The sequence below is a fragment of the Panthera leo genome, chromosome B1 (genome assembly GCF_018350215.1).
Source record: "Panthera leo isolate Ple1 chromosome B1, P.leo_Ple1_pat1.1, whole genome shotgun sequence".
Classification (NCBI taxonomy): domain Eukaryota; kingdom Metazoa; phylum Chordata; class Mammalia; order Carnivora; family Felidae; genus Panthera; species Panthera leo.
The window spans coordinates 87,650,220-87,668,880 of record NC_056682.1 but is presented as its reverse complement, the minus strand read 5'-3'; the positions used below and the strand labels follow the sequence as shown (position 1 = coordinate 87,668,880).

Below are 18,661 nucleotides of genomic sequence, written 5' to 3'. Positions count from 1 at the left end.
GCAGAACCATTTTGGAGTAATCATTCTTAAAATTCTGGTCTCCTAGAACTATTTCCAATACAAAATTAATATGTCAGGATTTTATTAGAGGTGCAAAGCCACTAGGGTGGATATATAGATATGGATATAAAAATAGATTAATATTAAGCAATTATCACAAGGATTTGGACTTATGGAATTTGAAGTGCTGATTAAGTGCTTGTGTCCACATTTGAGTCTGGAGCTTGAAGCCCACAGGGCAAGTATTCGGAAGGAAAAATAGACATAACGTGGTAGAGGAAAAAAGCAAGCTGGTACTCACAAGCATGAGCTGAAACCCATGAGACAAACTGAAACCCTTGTCCATTTATTTTATACTTGGCACTACAGGTGTGCTACAGAGACTAGGAGCTAAGTCCATATAACCTCCCCAGGAGTCAGAAGCTAAAGAAGGACTTGACAGAATGTGAAGTATTCCCTGCCCCACTACTACCCTTGCTGAGTTGACACACTTCGAAGCCACCACAGGATTAAAATTCCAGTCTGAAGAATGTGATGTCCAGAGCGAAATGGGATTTCTGATGGAGGGCCTGAGTGGCTCAGTCGGTTAAGCGTCTGACTTGGGCTCAGGTCATAATCTCACAGTTTGTGAGTTCAAGCCCCATGTCAGGCTCTGTGCCGACAGCTCGGAGCCGAGAACCTGCTTTGGATTCTGTGTCTCCCTCTCTCTCTGCCCCTCCCCTGTTCATGTCTGTCTCTCTCTCTCAAAAGTAAATAAACATTAAAAACAAAATAATAATGGGATTTCTGATGCTGACGCCAGGGAAAATGCTAAGATGAGATAAGTCTGTTTCATTATAAAAGGAATGAGAAAGATGAAACTGGCACTTGGGATAAGGAGACATAAAAAGGAACAAGGAAGGATTCAAAAGAAAATACTTCCAGCACTGATTCAAAGTAGTCTCTACACCAACTAAATATAACCTGAGGGGACAAGTAAAGAAATGTTTGTATTCTGGACTCCAAATACATTTCTAATCAGTTTCAGTAAGACTGAGTGCTTTCAGATGTTGAGCTGAATCTATATGCCTTTTCCAGCGCTGATGGTTTATAATAGCAAATTTATAAGTAGGGCACAAAATGCTCTTCTCTTAAGTAAAGTGCCCCTGCAAACGTGCCCTCTGAGGAATTTCTTCAGCCAGAGCACTAGCTTGGTGCAAAACCTTCAAGGCTATGTAGGCAATTTCATGCCTATTCTAGTAATCTTGCTAGGATTAGGATGCACATAGTAGTGAGGAGAGTTAAAGCAATTGGTCTACAGAGTCATTAGCACTAGGGCTAAAACTGCCCTGATCATTATAGGACTTGGAACACAAAGAGAGTTGGCAGCAGGTGAAGAGGTGTGGAGTTCCCAAAATAGCAGTTCTGAGCATAGGTTTTTAACCCATTTTCAATATCTCCTTACCAACTTGGAAGAGAGGGCCTGTGAGATCATTGAGAAAGGGGAACAGGTTATGGAGAAAATTTTATTATCTACAAAGTCACAAAAGCAAAAATAATTTAAACATGCTCCTTAAGGGGTGCCTGGGCGACTCAGTCAGTTGAGTGTCTGACTTCGTTCAGGTCAAGATCTCTCAGTTCGTGGGTTCAAGCCCTGCATCGGGCTCTGTGTCGACAGCTCAGAGCCTGGAGCCTGCTTCAGATTCTGTGTCTCCCTCTCTCTCTGCCCCTCCCCCATGCTCACTCTCTCTCGTTCTCTCTCAAAAATAAATAAAAATTTTTAAAACTGTAAAAAACAAAACAATGGTTAAAAACAAAAACCAGAAAAAAACAAAAACAAAAAACCATGCTCCCTAGAAAATATAAGTCCAGGATCCAAAAATTGTACAACTCAAGTCTGGTTCAAAGACTAGAAATACTGCATTATAAAGGAGAAATAAAACAACAAATGAGGAAATATCCAGTGCATTTCGTCAGATCATTTCAATTAACTCTCAGATCTGACGGAAGAAATGACATTTTTCAGTCTTCTGTAGTTAAGTACCCTGAAGCCCAGATATAGAAAGAACAATGACAATTCGGTAGGGTACATTTAAGGCCACTTAAGAAATGAGTTATGGGTCTCATTATAGTCTTGAGCTCTGAGTTTAACATGCAGATAAAAAGTAAGTACTACCAAACTTATGGCCAACAATTCCAACTATTTAACCATATCACCTTGGTCAATAGCTACCCAACAGACTTAAGCCCATCAAAGTGATTTGCAAAGCACAGATACTTCCTTTTGAGTCAATATCCTTCTTCAAACTCATCAAAGTGATTTAAAAGAGTATTTCAAGTCCAAGTTGTCCTTCCCTCTCATCATACTGGAGCACCTTGTTAAACAGCGAGTAACAGTAAAAGAGCATTTAACAATCTGCTTCACATACACCTCTTTTCCAGCCAAATTGCACCTATAAAGTTAAAACAGAACCTCTTTGAATTCTCAACAAACATGAACTGAATATTTTATGATTTGTTCAGTAGTTACAGTGTGTTGCTTTTTCTTAATTAGCATACATATGGATGCCTTTCTTTCATGGGCCGTTATTATTGTCACAGTAATTCAATAAAAGTATCTTAAACATTTACATTGTGGAGCATTGTTATGATTTATAACAACGGAACGGCACAGTGTTGTACATCTGCTTTCAAAGTTATTGCTTTATTTCATATTCTCGTATCCCTTTTAAGAATGAGAAATATTGTAGTTTCAGAGCATGGCTTTGCTTTTTTTTTTTTTTTTTTTTTTTAACATTTCCGCCTCTATGAATTCCATTCTTTCACATACTTTTGCATACTCATAATGATGCTCAAATTAATTCTGTTGAATCGATGGCAATTTTTTCCTGAAATCTCTCATGGATGGAGTAATGAATTGTTCTCTTAATCTACGCCACTGTATTTTTATTATTAAAATAATAAACATTTTTTCCTGTTTGGTCACTAACCAGATTTACACTCAGCGTCTCCAAAATGACTCATAAATAGTCCAAAGCACGTCTTCCATAGAGAAACTAAATACATGTTGAAAGGGAAATCGTTATAATTTCTTCTTAGTGTGCTATTCCCCTAAACCATTTCCAACCTCAAGGGTCAGTGGAATTGGCATTCAGTTGACCAAAGCCATCATGTAAAACATCTCCATAGGTCTTCAAGTTGTTGCCCTTAATATTATTATGCATATTTGTGACACAACAGAGTCAAAGCAGTGTGCTTCAGTTTGGCAATTCAAGGCTCCCAGCTTTCTGCATTTGCGATAGCTGTTATATCCATGTGTCCGCCCGAGTTTTTAACCTGCCCACGTCTCTGCTCTGCCTCCTTTCTATATAGGAATAGCAACATTAGATAAATTAAAAAGAGATTTTTGGAAGTAATAGCTGCAGCTTACAGTACCAAAATGATGAATTTCGTATAAGAGGTTTGGGAGAGACATTCTATTAAAACTTAAGTGTGCTCTGAGTGATCAGCAAACGTACCTGAAGTGGAAGACAGTGGTTGAGGTCTGGCCTGGGCTACTACTAATAGAATGAGAGGTATTTGGGAATACAGCACTCTAAGGTCCACATGTGCTGTTTTCCAACCAATTCCCGGGGATCTTGAGAGACATCTACAAGAGAAAGGGAAAGACTAATAAGTATTGTTTTAATATCAAGGCACTGTAAGAAACTGAGAAAGTCAGGCCTGCCCGAAGACTCGTGGGAATAAAGATATCCTTTCCTTTAGTTAGAAATTTCAGAGAGGGAAAAAGACAGGGACCACCCAAGGAAAGGAGGAATGACATGAGAGCTACATTGCCTGAGAGCAGCAATGTGTGACTGTCAGATCAGTGTGACTGTCAAAGTAACATGGACAATGGACAACAACACTCTTGATCAGACATGCAAATGGGGAACATCATTTTCAGAAAAATAATTCAAAAGTCTACAGAAGGGAATGGACGAAACATTCAAAATACCACACACGAAATAATGATGATAATTGCTGGTAACTAGACAGTTCTTCAAATTTGTCAAGAACTACTGTAAATAGTTCCCATAAATCACCCCATTTAATATTCAAGCCATCCCTAGGACTCAGGGACAGTTATTATCCTCTTTTTAAGAGGAGGAAATTGAGGGATAGTGAGCTAATGTTACTTACCTGTGGTTTATATAGCAAAAAACAACAAAAACAAAAAACAGCATACTGAGCTCTGAAATGGGATATTATAGATGTGAATCGGGAGAGGGTTACATTAGGCAGGGAGAGATAAGGGACCTTCAGGGAGGCAGGATGAAGCTACAAGTGGGAAGCTGAAGAAGCGGCAGTGACAGAAGACTTTGGGGAAGAAGAGAATAAGATAAACGTGTTCCGGACCTGCCAGGGCTAGGTGCCATGCATGGAGTCTCACAAACTTTCTGAGAAGGTCACAGTAAAAAGCCAGGGACAGAAATCCCCAGCAGCTACCCAGTCAGGACCCCTCTCACTCTTGAGAACTGTCTACTTTCTCTCAACAAACTCTATCACTTTGCTCACTCTCATCCACGAGATTCATTCTTTTCAAATCCGTGAGACAAGGACCAGTGTCTTTCCCGCCCTCCTGTAACACATGCCATTTTTCCCCCCAATCTGTATAGAGCCCTTGGCAGGGAAGGGATGCAGCTTGGGTTTCCACTTCTAGGGCCTCCACCATAAGGGGTCAAACACTCATTTTGATATCATCGCTATTGTCCTTTAGATGGATCTCCTTGATGGCATTTCCCCAGTCTGGTATAGGAACTGAGAAAACACAGGTGGGTAACAGAAAATACAGCTTAACCATAGCGGCCAACAACAGTACTGGCTATTCTTTAATTTTGTCATTCATTCACTCACTCATATATTCATTCTTTGAACAAGACGCCTGTCCTTTCCCAATTTACCCTAGTTGTGCCCTGAACTGTAACTATGTAATTCACAAGCACTTTCCGGCCCAGATGCCCACATCCTTTCTAAGATGAAGCCACTTTCTCATCAGCTCATTGGGTCTTGGCTTCCCATTCTCTAACTCAGTCAGACAGAACAGAGTCCAGAATTCCTCTGCTTCGACAATACAGTTAGAGTCGTTTGTATTTCTTTGAAAACATTTCAATACAAAAATAAAGGCACAATTCTATTGTAACCAGTATGTTAATAATAAGTATTTAAGGAAAGAGCTTTCCTATAGCATTGCTGGAGGACCAAGTTAAGGCGTACAAACACAAATACTCAAAAATGTTTTGAATTTTCGTCATCTATGTCAAATAAAGTCCAAGTGAATAAATATCAGGGTGTAAAGAGGAAAAATTCTTTAAGTGAGCTGACAATTCTGCAAATGTTAAATGACATGCAGACTTGGTTATATAGACAATACAGTCACAAAAAGATAAGAATGACCCTTTTCATCAGTACATACACATCCCACACAGTTCTATCCCCTAACATTTACTGATGAGCAACCAAAATGAAAATAGTTATAAATGTGCTAAATTTTTATGCTGTTTTACCAGCAGGTGGGTTGGTTGATCTGAAATGGAACTAAATCTACGACCTTCCTCCTTGCTTTTCTTCACACCACTTAATTTTGAAGATGCAGAATAAATTAAAGGTCACTCAGTGACTCGTAGCTAAAATCCGCATGGTTAATCCTGAAACACCTACTTTTCTGATAGATCAACCAATTATGCTCTGGGCTACACGATCGTTAAAACGTACTGGAGTCTTGAATCCATTGAAGTGTTTTAAAATGCAGCCAGTATAACCATTCCTGTAAGTGTTCCATTGCTTTTTCCCCCCAATGTGTTCGTTCTCGGGGGAGCTGACACAAAGTCGCTGTTCCACACTTCAGAAAGGGAGAAGCAGTTGCCAGACTTGAAATTGCCGCTGGGATTACAACAAATCCCCACCCCACAGCAGAAACAAACAGCGAGGCTCATACGTTAAGATAGCAAGATGAGATTGAAGAGACAAACTTTTTACACTGCGGAATTCTTTGCAGCAACTGTTGGGTAATGTTGATAAGACTGGAAATTAAGGGGAGTTAGCTGTAACGGTGACTGGAGGGAAAGGTAAGGACTTGTAAGTAGGACAAAGAAAAGGAGATGGCTGATAATTTTAGGAAGTTTTTTTTTTTTTTTTTTTTTTGGAAACAGATTTAATGAGCAAGCCATTCCTTCTTACAGTATGTATTACATATCACCATATGGTGTAGTTATTTCTGCAATGTTGGTGTCCAAAATAGGATGTCACATGACAGAAGGCCACTCCTGTTTTGTTCATCTATGTATACCTACAGATCCCAATGATATGGTCTATGTTGGATACGTATTTAAACTGATAACAATTCAAGTTATCATCTTAAATATAACAAGGCTAGATTTTAAGTCATATGCCAATTCAGAAAGTGACCAGATGGCTACTTTTAAAATTACGAATTCATACATTTCTGTCATTCTATAGGGACTAATCACTGGATGTTATTATGGATGAGCCCTGGAAAGGAATTTTTACCCCATCCTCTGCCCTTCAAGTAAGCATTCAGCACTATCCCAAACAACTGGAAAGCTGTTCTTTGTCTACAGAACTCCAGGGAAGTTGAAGGCCTAGTCCTCTTCAGTAAATCATTCCACCAATAACATTGTCTTCCATGCATTAAATTTGTATGAATGAACTTATTGACTAATTAGCAATATGTCAATGGGAGAATTTAATCTTAAGTATATTACAAATGCCATAGACTTCCAAGTTACTATCAAAAGCCAGAAGTCTTCTGGGTATGTTAAAAATGCACTCAAGGGGCGCCTGGGTGGCTCAGTCGGTTGAGCATCCAACTTTGGCTCAGGTCATGACCTCACGGTTTGTGAGTTTGAGCCCCACGTCAGACTCTGTGCTGACAGCTCAGAGCCTGGAGTCTGCTTGGGATTCGGTGTCCCTCTCTCGCTGTGCCCCTCCCTCACTCATGTTCTGTCTCTCTTTCTCTCAAGAATAAATAAAACATTTAAATATTTTTTAAAAAATGCAGTCAAAACTTTAAAAAAAGTTAAGAGGAAAAATTCAAAGCTCCCTCTATAGATTGTTTGAGGGTTGCTATTATAATGCTTGAAAATCAGGTATAGTGTAGAAAAATTAAACTCTGGTTAAGGTACATTAATTATAATGCAATGCCTCAGCCAAACAACAGCTTGGCCTTAAATCAATACTCAATTAAATACTTCCTGCAGTTCTAGCCATTAATTGCTCTGCAGCTTTGAAAATAACATTCTAACTGCTTGTAGAAAGGTAATCAAAATTGGTGTGTTGAAACTTGAGTTTGGTTCCTTTGTGATTAGCTTTCCTCAACAAGGAAAATCAACTTCTTCAGTAACTTACAGTTCATACCTTCCAAATGCACTCAAAACTATTGAAAATTGAACACACTAACAAGCAATCGATTTTTGGTTGTGAAATAATATATTTAGTTTGCTTTAAAGAATGCACACCATGAAATAGTACTCTCAATCTTCATAAAAAAAACGCATCATCATTTTTATGTTAGATCTTTGGTCGGGAGTATACAGAACTCTTGCTGTCTATACACTATTAGATGGCAAATATTCGGGGGCTAACAAATCGCAGCTGCTGCTGGCAAGGGAACAGTAATGTTTCAATAGGAAGTGATATCCAATTAGGTACTGAGGTTCACCCTTCTGCTCAATTCTCAGCACAAAGCAACTCATCCTGCCAATGGCAATGTACAAGGACCCTCTCACTGACACATCGTCCAGAATGTGGATTGTATAGCTGGACAATTACAGAAACACAGGAGTGAGGTATGGGATTAAGGATGTTCACTTTAGGGGCATCTGGGTGGCTCAGCTGGTTAAGCATGGGACTCTTGATCTTGGCTCAGGTCATAATCTCACTGTTTGTGAGATCAAGCCTCAGGTCAGGCTCCGTGCTGAGCTTGGATCCTGCTTGTGATTCTCTCTCCATCTTTCTTTGCCCCTCCCCTGCTCAAGCGCAGACCTGCTCATTCTCTGTTTCAAAATAAGTAAGTAAACATTAAAAAAAGAAAGGATGTTTGCTTTGGATACACAGCTACAGAACACAGAAACTCACAGAAACCATCACTGTGGCTAAAGAATAAGGAGGAGAGAACATAACGGAGAGAAACAATGCAAATGTAAACACCATGCAGGCAGAGAAGGGCAAGTGTTTGCAAAGGTGAGGACTAAGAATTTAGAAGGAAAGGTTTTGAAATGAAGTGATTGCTCTGCCCTAACACAGGCTGGGTCATGAGAAGGGGGCTGGAGTGAGAATTGCTGCAAAACCCAGCTATGCAGACAGAAGAGGAACAGTAGGAGCCTGGAAGAGGAGTCCTGTGCTCTCCCTCACACAGTCATGTTTTAGTGATTACGGTTCACAGGTATGTGCTATAGAGTGTGTGTAAGTTTGCTTCATTTATAGCAAGTTTGGTATTTATCCATAATGATTCAGATGTACAAAAACATAATGTGAGGTCCCTTTCAGGCAAATAGGCTTGAACAATAGAATGTATGTAGAAAGGGCTCAAAGCAACCACTTGGCTGAATATAGACAGGCCCGTCAGGCGACCCACCTCAAAATACCCATAGGCCCTAACTAACCCATGGGCTACTTACAACCAGGCCCACTTACCCAAAAAGGGAAAACTGCATATGTCCCCAACCTCCGCACTTTCCCTCCTTAAGAGCAGTCCCCTCCCACGGCCTCCCTGCAGACAGACTCTCCCCTGTGGTCCTGCCCACAGCTCCCTTACGGTGCATTCAGTAAACTTCTATCACCTTTGTTTTGCTTCAGGTGAATTCTTTCACCTCCCATGCCCCAGCTTCCACCCAATTGTCACCCCACATTTGGGGGTCCCCATCCGATTGAGAGACATCCCCTTTAGGCACCACACATAACTTGCTGTTTTTCTTCCTGCTGCCGTCAACTTGTTTTCTGAGCCTTTTAAAACTGTAACCCAGACTTCCCGATTCCTATTCTACATATAACAAGCGTGGAAGTTGCCACTCTGTCCTAACAAGTGAGAACCTGAACAAACTGAAAAGTCAACAACCGTCCTTAGGTTCCCTAGGAGAACCGAGGTCACGGGGCAAACGGCGGTCACCAAACTCACTGACAGGTGAATATAGAGAAACACAACTTACCGGAGCAGAAACCCAGGGGCTGACACCTCTGTGGAGCCAGTGCCAGGGTATGAAAAGCTGCAATGAATGAATTGTTTGTGAGTGTGGACAAGCCTGAAAGATAAAAACTCCGGGGGGACGGAGTCATTGGGAGGACCCCACACTTTCCTGAGCTGTGCCTGCCAGAGCTCTACCGGGTTCTGACAGTAAATATCTGAGAGAAAAATCCTTTCACTTTCAGCAAGAGCTGAGAAGGAAACCATTTTGAAATACACCAGAACATGCTGTTCGCCCTAACAAGGTCTGCCCTCAGGAGAAACTATTTAACCCCAGCCTCACCTACTGGCGTATATCAGAGTCGAACTGACCTGGGGGGAGGAAAGTACCTGATTCCAGCCCACTCTAGCTGTCCTGTCCCACCTGAGGAGGGCGAGGAGCCAGTGAGTAACTGAGAAACACATGGCGGAGCTTACCGGAGGCAGAGGCTCAATAAAAGACTGAGACTTACTCAAAAGACTATGGAATGCTGCCCCTCCCCCAACTGGCTCCCCCACATTACTAATGGCTGATTTTACAGCAGCTTCTTCTACTCAGCACAACTGCCTACAATATATATGTGTGCATATATACATATATATGCGTGCATGTATATATGCACACATATATACATGCACACATATATACATATATATGTGTGCATATATATGTATATATGCACACATATATATGTATATATGCATATATAAGACACTCTACATTCTACAAGGCAAAACACACATTAGAACAACAGGGTAAACATCATGTCTGGGATATTGGAATTATCAGACTAGGAATTTAAAACAATTATTATTAAAATGCTAAGGGCTCCAAAGGATAAAGTAGACAGCACGCAAGACAGATGGGTGATATAGAGAGATGGAAATCATAAGAACCAAAAAGAAATTCTAGAGAGCAGAAACACTGCAAGAGAAATGAAGGATGCCTTTGATGGGCTTATTAGTAGATTGGACAAATTTGAGGAAGGAATTTCTGCACTTAAGGATATCACGATAGAAACTTCCAAAATTGAGAAGCAAAAAGAAAAAACAAAACAAAACTGAAAAAAGAGAAACAGAGTATCCGTGAATTGTGGGACACCCACAAAAGGTGTAATATACATGTAATAGGAATATCCGAAGGAGGAAGGGAAGAAAAGTAAATGAACAGAAGCAATATTTGACACAATGACTGAGAATTTATCCAAATTAATATCAAACACCCAACTATAGATCAAGAAAGTTCAGCGGATTCCATGGAGGAAAAATGCAAAAAAAAAAAAAAAAAAAAAAAAATCACATCCAGGGATATCATTTCCAAACTACAGAAAAGGAAAGATAAAAAAAAAAAATCTTGAAAGAAAGCATAGAGCATAAACACCTGACTAAAGAGGAACAAAGTTAAGAATTAATCTGACTTCTCAGAAATCAGCAAGCAAGAAGAGAGTGAAATATTTAAAGTGATGGGTGAAAATAAAACACCAATCTTTTATTCTGTACCCTAAAAATTTTCTTTCAAAAGTGAAGGGCAAATAAAGACTCTCAAAAAAAAAAACAAAACCCTCAGGTAGGGGCACCTGGGGGACTCAGTTAAGTGTCTGATTTCGGCTCAGGCCATGATCTCGATGTGCCTGTTCGAGCCCCACTTCGGTCTCTGTGCTGACAGCTCAGAGCCTGGAGCCTGCTTGGGATTCTGTGTCTCCCTTTCTCTCTCTGCCCCTTCCCCACTGCCTCTCTCTCTCTCTCTCTCTCTCAAAAATAAATAGACATTAAAAAAATTAAAAATAAGAGCCCTCAGGTAATCTATGGGCTCTGGGTAATGAGGATGTATCAACGTAGGTACATCAATTGTAACAAACTACCACTGTGATGAGGGGCTATTGATAATCCTGGAGGCTCTGCATGTGTGGGCACAGCGGCTGTATGGGGGGATCTCTCTGTCTTCCGCTTAGTTTTGCTGTGAACCTAAAACTGCTCTATAAGCTAAAGTCTATTTTTTAAGAAACGTAACCTAGGCTTCTGCAGGTAACTCAGTCACTTCAGGTTGACATGTTCTCTTTGGTGTAAATGCTTAATTAATAGAGATATTAATGATATGCCCTTTTATGTGCAGTTGCCTCTTGCCCTCCTCCTCCACAAGAAGCCTTCTGAGAGAAAGAATTTGCTGACGGGTCATCACAACAGTGGGGATAGGGGAATGCATTTTACAACCATCCTCACATTCCGATGGTCTAGATCACACTCCCTGTTAATTTTTTATGACCACATTGGTTCTTTTTGTATCCACAGCTGATGTAAGTGTTCCCATCTGGCTTTGGTGGGTGGACAGCATCCTTGCTTATGACCAGAGCCCCTAGCATGGTCTTGATGTCTATGCATTCACTTTGCTCCTTAGCTCAACCCCAGGCCTCCTATATAATCCAGTAACCTTCATTGTAATCAGATGTTCTTTATTAGAGCATAAAGCATTTTCTTGATTTTCTCCGCACCAGGTCTCTCCAAGCTTCGGGATGTAGCAGAAGACGTAATCCAAGCTCTCTTTTCGCATGGAAATACAAAACCTTCGTATAAAATCCTCTGGTCATCCCAATTGGGAAGCATTATAAAGCCATGCCTCCCATGTGGCAGCCGAGAACATACTCCCTCTCCTGAAATCACCAAAAATATGGGAGTAGGCTCCACTTTGAAGCCTGAATGTACTCTTCTCTGCTTTCCTCTAGCTGGAAGGAGAACTCCCATCTAATCCCTGTTCAGCAGGAAATTGCTCCTAAATCACCCTTCCTATTTCATAATATATAGTAAAAACTTCATGTGCAATCCTCCAAGCTTTTGTTCCAGATGTTTAAAGGAAAGATTTTGGAATTTAGAAAACTGCTTTCAAGTGTTTGTCCTTTGCCACCAAAAGCCCAGTTTTAATTATATAATCTATAAAATGGACTTCAAGAACCTATTTTAAAGTGCAAAGGGTTGACTTTGACTATTTTGTCCTCCACATTCCAGATATAACGATATTAATGTGGTAATATACAGAGACTGGAGCAGACACCTTGCTAAGTGGTTGTGTGCAATATCAATTTTACATTCACGATGTTTGGCAATGACATTCCTGAAGTATGGGGAGATTCAGGAAATCACCCAAGAATGGGTTGGTGATGGAACCAGGAATTGGAACCAGACAGCTTGTATCCAGAGCCCATACCCTTTTCCCTCTACATTATACCATCGTAAGGTAATCTAGACTGATGGGGATCAGTCACAAACAAGGAAGTGAAAAAAAAAAAAGAAATCCCACATCAAAATATTATCTATATATATACAAACACATATGATTTTTATATGCCTAATTTAATGAGTAGTAAAATGTATAGTTCTAATTCTTATTGAGGTTTCAATCACTCTCAACAAATCTTTCAGTCATCTACAGAAAATCTTGGGTTAAAGACCTTTATCTATTATTTCTTGATATGGAGAAATTCCCTAGATATAGGAATACACCAGAATGCACAATACTAGGTAAGCACATTCTCTTATCTCATGTCGTCTTCCTCCTCATTCGCTCTCAGTGTGTCACAGATTTCACTGATAAATGTTCATGAAGGTTAAGCTTTTTCCTTATGTCTAAAATTATGTTTTCATATATATATATTTATTTATTTATATATGTATAAATATATATATACATATATATATATATATATATATGGTTTCCCTCTGTGATAATAACAACTCATAAGTATACATAGTGAATCACATCACGCTCCTTGAAATTCAATGGAGAAATGAGCTATCATAATTTAAATATAATCATGGGGCGCCTGGGTGGCTCAGTCAGTTATGCATCTGACTCTTGATTTTGGCTCAGGTCATGATCCCAGGGCTGTGTTATCAAGACCCAAGTTGGGCTTTGCGCTGAGACTAGAGCCTGCTTGGGATCACCCCCCCCCACCTTTGCCCCTCAAACCCTCCCCACCCCCACAAATAAATAGGCATTAAAAAAAGCATAATCAGGAAATACAATACTTGGTAATAAGTACATTGTGACAAGTCCTAAAAAATCAAAATGTGAAGCTTGAATTCTAGCGAACAAATACTATAAGAAATTTCTACTCTAAAAGTATAATCATATTTTCTTCTCAATATGTGCCCCAAAAAAGAATTTTTAGGAGAAAGGAAAATGTGTTTACCTATCATATGATGCCTATCTTGATTTAAGTTATTATTTATACTCCATGTATTAAATTCCAGAAGGACTTACTGTGGTTTCATATTTTTAAATACAAAGTACAACATTTAATATTTTCCTTGATTTAATATTCTTATTCCTATTTGAGATAAATTTTACTATGGAATTTTTAAATCTGCTTACATGGTATGTATTACATCAGTGAGAGAACTTATTCTAGATATGTAAATTTAAAAATGCATACTACTAAGTAAAATTAAATATGAGTAAATGTGGAAGAAAAGACAAAGGAAAAACAGGTTTGGCTTCTGCGGGATTACACTCCCATCATATATTCAGTATCCCTGTTCAGTCAGGAAAATAGAAACGTCACCTGGTATTTCTCCTGGAGAAAATTTGATACAGGGAATAAGAAAAGGACAAGTTCCTCACTGATTTGTACCTGCAGTAAGTCTCCTTCAGCTTAGGCTATAGGAGCCCAGGGGAAATGATACCCCCTGGAATACACAGTCACTGCCCTGCTGGCGCTGCTCAACTCCCGAGTCCAAAGAGTAGCTCCTACCGTTTGCAAGCACTGATGAAGGTGCCTTGGGGAAATTCATGGCCCATTCTCCTGCCACTGTGAAGGGACCCTGGAGCCCAAAGTTCCTCATGGCTGTCCCTGGGGTAGATGGGGGCAGGGTGCCTTAGCCACGACTGCTGTATACAGCACCTGCCGCTACTGTTGCTTTGCTCTGCCCCACAGAACCCGTGCTGCTGTTGCAAACCTGCTGCCTGAGGAGGAACCCCGGAGCTCCCCCATCACCCTTTACCATTGCTGCCAAGGCTCTGCTGAAAGCTCTACCCTCCTCAGCGCCCCCCCCCCCCCAAAGGTGTAGGGCTTTGGCTTCTCTCTTCCAGCCACTTTCCAGTCACCTGCCAGTGCCTTTGCCACACGGTCAGAGTCGAAGAGAAGCCAGCTGGCAAAGAAATTTCTAGAAGGTAGTCTTCAGGCATCCAGCCCTCTGTGATACAGATTGTGATTAGAAAAAGAGCTGAGGGCAAATGCACAAATGACCCTGTGCCACCTCCTAAGTCGTTGCCAATGTGCAGTCTCCCTTTCTTGACATCAGTCTGTGGTAGTCTCTTCAAAGACTCCTTACGTTGTTTTCTGTTCTTGCTCTTCATTTGGAAAGTGGAAAATCTATTTTCATTCTTTTAGTAATGTCTGTAAAATTTAAAATTCTTGGTTGTTGCTGTATAAAATAAAATTTAAAAATGTAAACCTCTATCCAGCAATCTTGCTAAATTCATGAATTTGTTCTAATAACTTACTTACAGATTTTTTTTGGATTTCTATATATACAATAACATCATCAATGAGAAAATGGCAATTTGTTTTCTACCTTCCAATAGTATTTATGTATGTTTTTGTATATTTACTTTTGCTTTGTTGCGTGGCTAAGATCTCAAGCATGATAATGAATAGAAATAATCGAGGGCATTCTCGTCTTCCTTTCCTCATACGAGACGATTAGATTTCAGTATTTCACCATTAATATGATGCATGCCATAAGATTTTTCTCTTTTAGAAATGTTATTCCAGAATAAGGAAATTTTATCCTTTTTTTAGTTTCCCAATTCCTTTTTTTCCCACAAATCTTTACTTCGCTAAATGCTTTTGTTCACTACCTGTTGTGAATATTGTATGATCTCTCCCTTATTCTGTGAATGCATGAATCACTTGTTCCTTTAGGAAGGGCTACAGAGCTTTCTACCCCATGAACTGCTCTCCTCCTGTGAGCCACTGTTCTGGGCACCAGCCATGATGGTAGCCTCTTGATTTCTCCACTTGCCTTTGCCATCATGGCACCTTTGTCCTGTGAGTGAGCCAGGGTGAGGACCATCTTGGGCCAAGTATTCTCAACCTTCCTGGATGTAGTAGAGGCTGCATCCTATGGATAGGGGCAGGGTGGAAGAAGGTCGCCCCTGAGTTCTCATCCATACTCAACAGGAATTTAGTCACTTCAACTTGTAGTTGGAAGGAATGAAAAATGCTGGTGACCCCGCTGGGAATGTAATAAAGTAAGCTTTGATTGGAGCTGAAGGGACAGGGAGGCCCATCTTCTTGGCCACACCCACCCAGGATGAAGCTTCTGTTAATCTGAACTAGAATGGGGAAGAAAGAGGAAGTGGGTTGTGGCTCAAATACCACAGATGCTCACATACAGCATCTTGCATTTTAGCACATTTTGAGTATATGTTTCTTCCTTTGCTTCTTTGCTGTATGCCATTATGTGTTTTTCCCAAGACTTTGGTTGGATTTTGTTTTAGAGTTGTCACTAGTTTTGCTCGTTCCACTGGAGATGAGGTCCATAGACTCCTCACACTGGCATTTTGAAAAGTGAAACTCTCCTGAGTAACAGTAAGATAATATCATGATGATCTGAAACTAGTTGAAGTCTTTATAGCTGAGCCTTTTATTTTTTTGTATCCCACTAATTTATTGTTATGACCCCGGTACTGAGACCATTATGACTAAGGGTATTGATATTTCTCTGCTACCTATTGATTTAAGAAAAAAACAACTTTTAAAAATGTATTTTCGCATCAGGAATAACCGTATAGCTTTATGCGCACTTAATCCTCTACCAGTACATTTCCAGCATAATGACAGAGTGAATTGGTATCAGAAATGAAATAAAAACTTCTAATTGCATAAGGGGCCAACTAAAAGGAAAATTTATGCTAATAAATAGCTGTGTGATCTTGGGTTTATGATGGAGGATTATACGATTTTGAATAGCACAATCCAGTTCTCTAAACGTAAGTAATTATTTCCATTAGTTAAAATAATCCAGAAGAATCTTTGGACAGGCTTGGGTCATATAATTCTATAATTAGAAATGATCTCACTGAGCCCTTGGTCCAACCATTTCATTTATAGCAGCAAACATGGAAGGTCATTTGTCAGTGCGAGACTTGAGACCAAATTCACATCTATGATCAAAGATTACTATAATGTCTTCTACTAGGCTGTTTTTCTAACTGTTATTTTCAATTTAATGATTTTCATAATATAATGCGGCTAAAAGTTAAATTGTATCTTATTATAAATGTGGATAAATCGGTGGCTCCCTGGCCCTATTATTTATTTTTGACATTTAATCTGAAGGCCCCATTTAAAGTCGGTAACTACTAAGTTGATATAGCTCCTCTTTCTCCATTACTATTTTTTTAAATATCTATAATTCTGATGCTTTATGTTATGTGTCTTTTTCAAATATAATTTTATTTTATAATTCTGTCATTGTTAGGTTATTGTCATTATTGGTTTATTATAATTGGTATTTGCAAAATATTTATTAAACTCCTCAAAATGTGTTGGCATGATCATTTCTATTCTTTTCTAAATAAAGGTTATTGAGTAAGGCATATGTATTTTTCCTTTCTTATGTTTTCCCCAGTTAGTTGCATAGCCCTCTATAACTACCTTTCAGTTAATAGCAATTCAGTCTCATCCAAGCTAAAGGGCTGCCAAGTAATATACAAATAAAATTTCTTATTTAAAAAAACTCAGTTGCATTTTTATACACATAAATAATGTGTGCATATTACTACTATGCCTTTCTCTTTTAAAACGATAACATAGTATACGACCTCAGAACATAGGGGCCTCAATTAAAATGTTTTAATTCATTTCCTACTTCAAGTTACAACCCATCTCTCCCCCTGCCCCATTATTCCTTATTCCTACTCTACTCTTTTCCACATTACACTGATCACTGTCTAATAAAGTGTATTTCTTCCTTACATATTTTTTCATTATTTATTTTAATTGTGGCTTACTATCTTCTTTCTTCCTATCATTCTACTTAAACGTAAGCTCCATAAAAGTAAAGATTTTCATCTGCTTTCATCTGTTGACTGAGGTCTTTGACATGATTAGGGCAGTGCTTGGCTTTGTTAAATGACTTAACAATGTCTATGGACTACCTATTGCATTTAAGGCACTAGGCTAAGCCGGGAAAGGAACAAGGGTTACAGCACTTGAGATATATACATATAAAATATATTTGATAAGTGTAGCCTTTATTTTATCACTATAGCAAGATATCAGCATTGGTAGCACACCTGGACCCTTTACCTTCAAATTAATTAAAGAGAATTTGTAATATAACCCGCATCAGGAAAAGAGCCAATATCTCTTGGTAAAGAAATCATATTATGTTAACAGGTGGAATAGGATTATCTAATATAGGAAACTAATCTCTACAGTGTAAGATATTAGATTTTTAAAAAATACTCCTTGGAGGATAAAACAAAAAACAAAAAACAAAAACAAAAAACCAAAAAACTAGTCTCCCCAAATTGGATCACTTGCTTGTCCCTTCTCTGTCCAAGAGATCACTCCTTCACTCCAAGTGAAGTCTTCTCTTAGAGCCAAAGCACTTTCAACCCTATGGCTTAATCTGGAGCACAAAATCATTCATTTGAACAATTTTTCTTAATTCTTATTCACGTGTTAGGAAGCTTTTTAGGTTTGGGGAAATAGTAGTGCACAAAACACACTAAATATCTGTTCTGTAATTTATGAGACACAAGAGTGGACTTGGGACTCAATGGTTTCCAAAGGAGGGGTAAATTATTTTAGAAAACGTAGAAGATGGGACCATAGGAGACCTAAAGGCCATTAAAAATGAATGAAAGATAGATGATAGATGGGAGATAGCTAGATAGATGATAGATAGATAGATAGATGATAGATAATGTTGATAGATGATAGAGAGATAGATAGATAACCCAAGAGAGATATTGGGGAAAGAAAGAAGAGGTAGAATTAAGAATGAGGATTTGTTCACATGGCAACCCCCTGGAAGTTTATGTGTCATTCCTATGAGGCTCCCTTAAAAAGCCTAGGCCAGCAATGTGAAATACAGTAGCTGCTAGTGATATGTGGCCAATGAGCACTTGAAACATGGCCAATATGGCTTTAGGTATATGCAGCGAAGGCCAGGAATACTAATATATGGGTCATCAGAGCAATAACCCTATTCTGCATAATTCAGATTTATCCCTGGGAGTCAAAACAGATTGCAAGAGTCCATACTTTCATGAGAGAACGAAACACAACAGGGACTGGAAAACTTGTGTCAAAGTCCCCTTTGTCCACCGCTAATTACGCCTTCAAAAACATTAAATTCGAAAAGTCCACACCTGTACAAACCAAGTTAAAGGTATGCTATGATCTCATACAGAGGGGTGGTGGGAGGGGGGAAGGGCTAAATGGGTAAGGGGCA

The 18,661-nt window shown here is 39.3% G+C and overlaps 1 protein-coding gene across 2 annotated transcripts in view; it reads right to left on the bottom strand.

Annotated features, from left to right (window-relative positions):
• Positions 1-18,661, bottom strand: part of SLC7A11 (solute carrier family 7 member 11) — a 246,439-nt gene that overhangs the window by 80,420 nt on the left and 147,358 nt on the right. For both annotated transcript variants that reach the window (XR_006201707.1, XR_006201708.1), the window contains exon 16: positions 3,498-3,628. The gene's annotated coding sequence lies outside the window, so the exon portion shown is untranslated. The remainder of the gene's footprint in view (positions 1-3,497; positions 3,629-18,661) is intronic.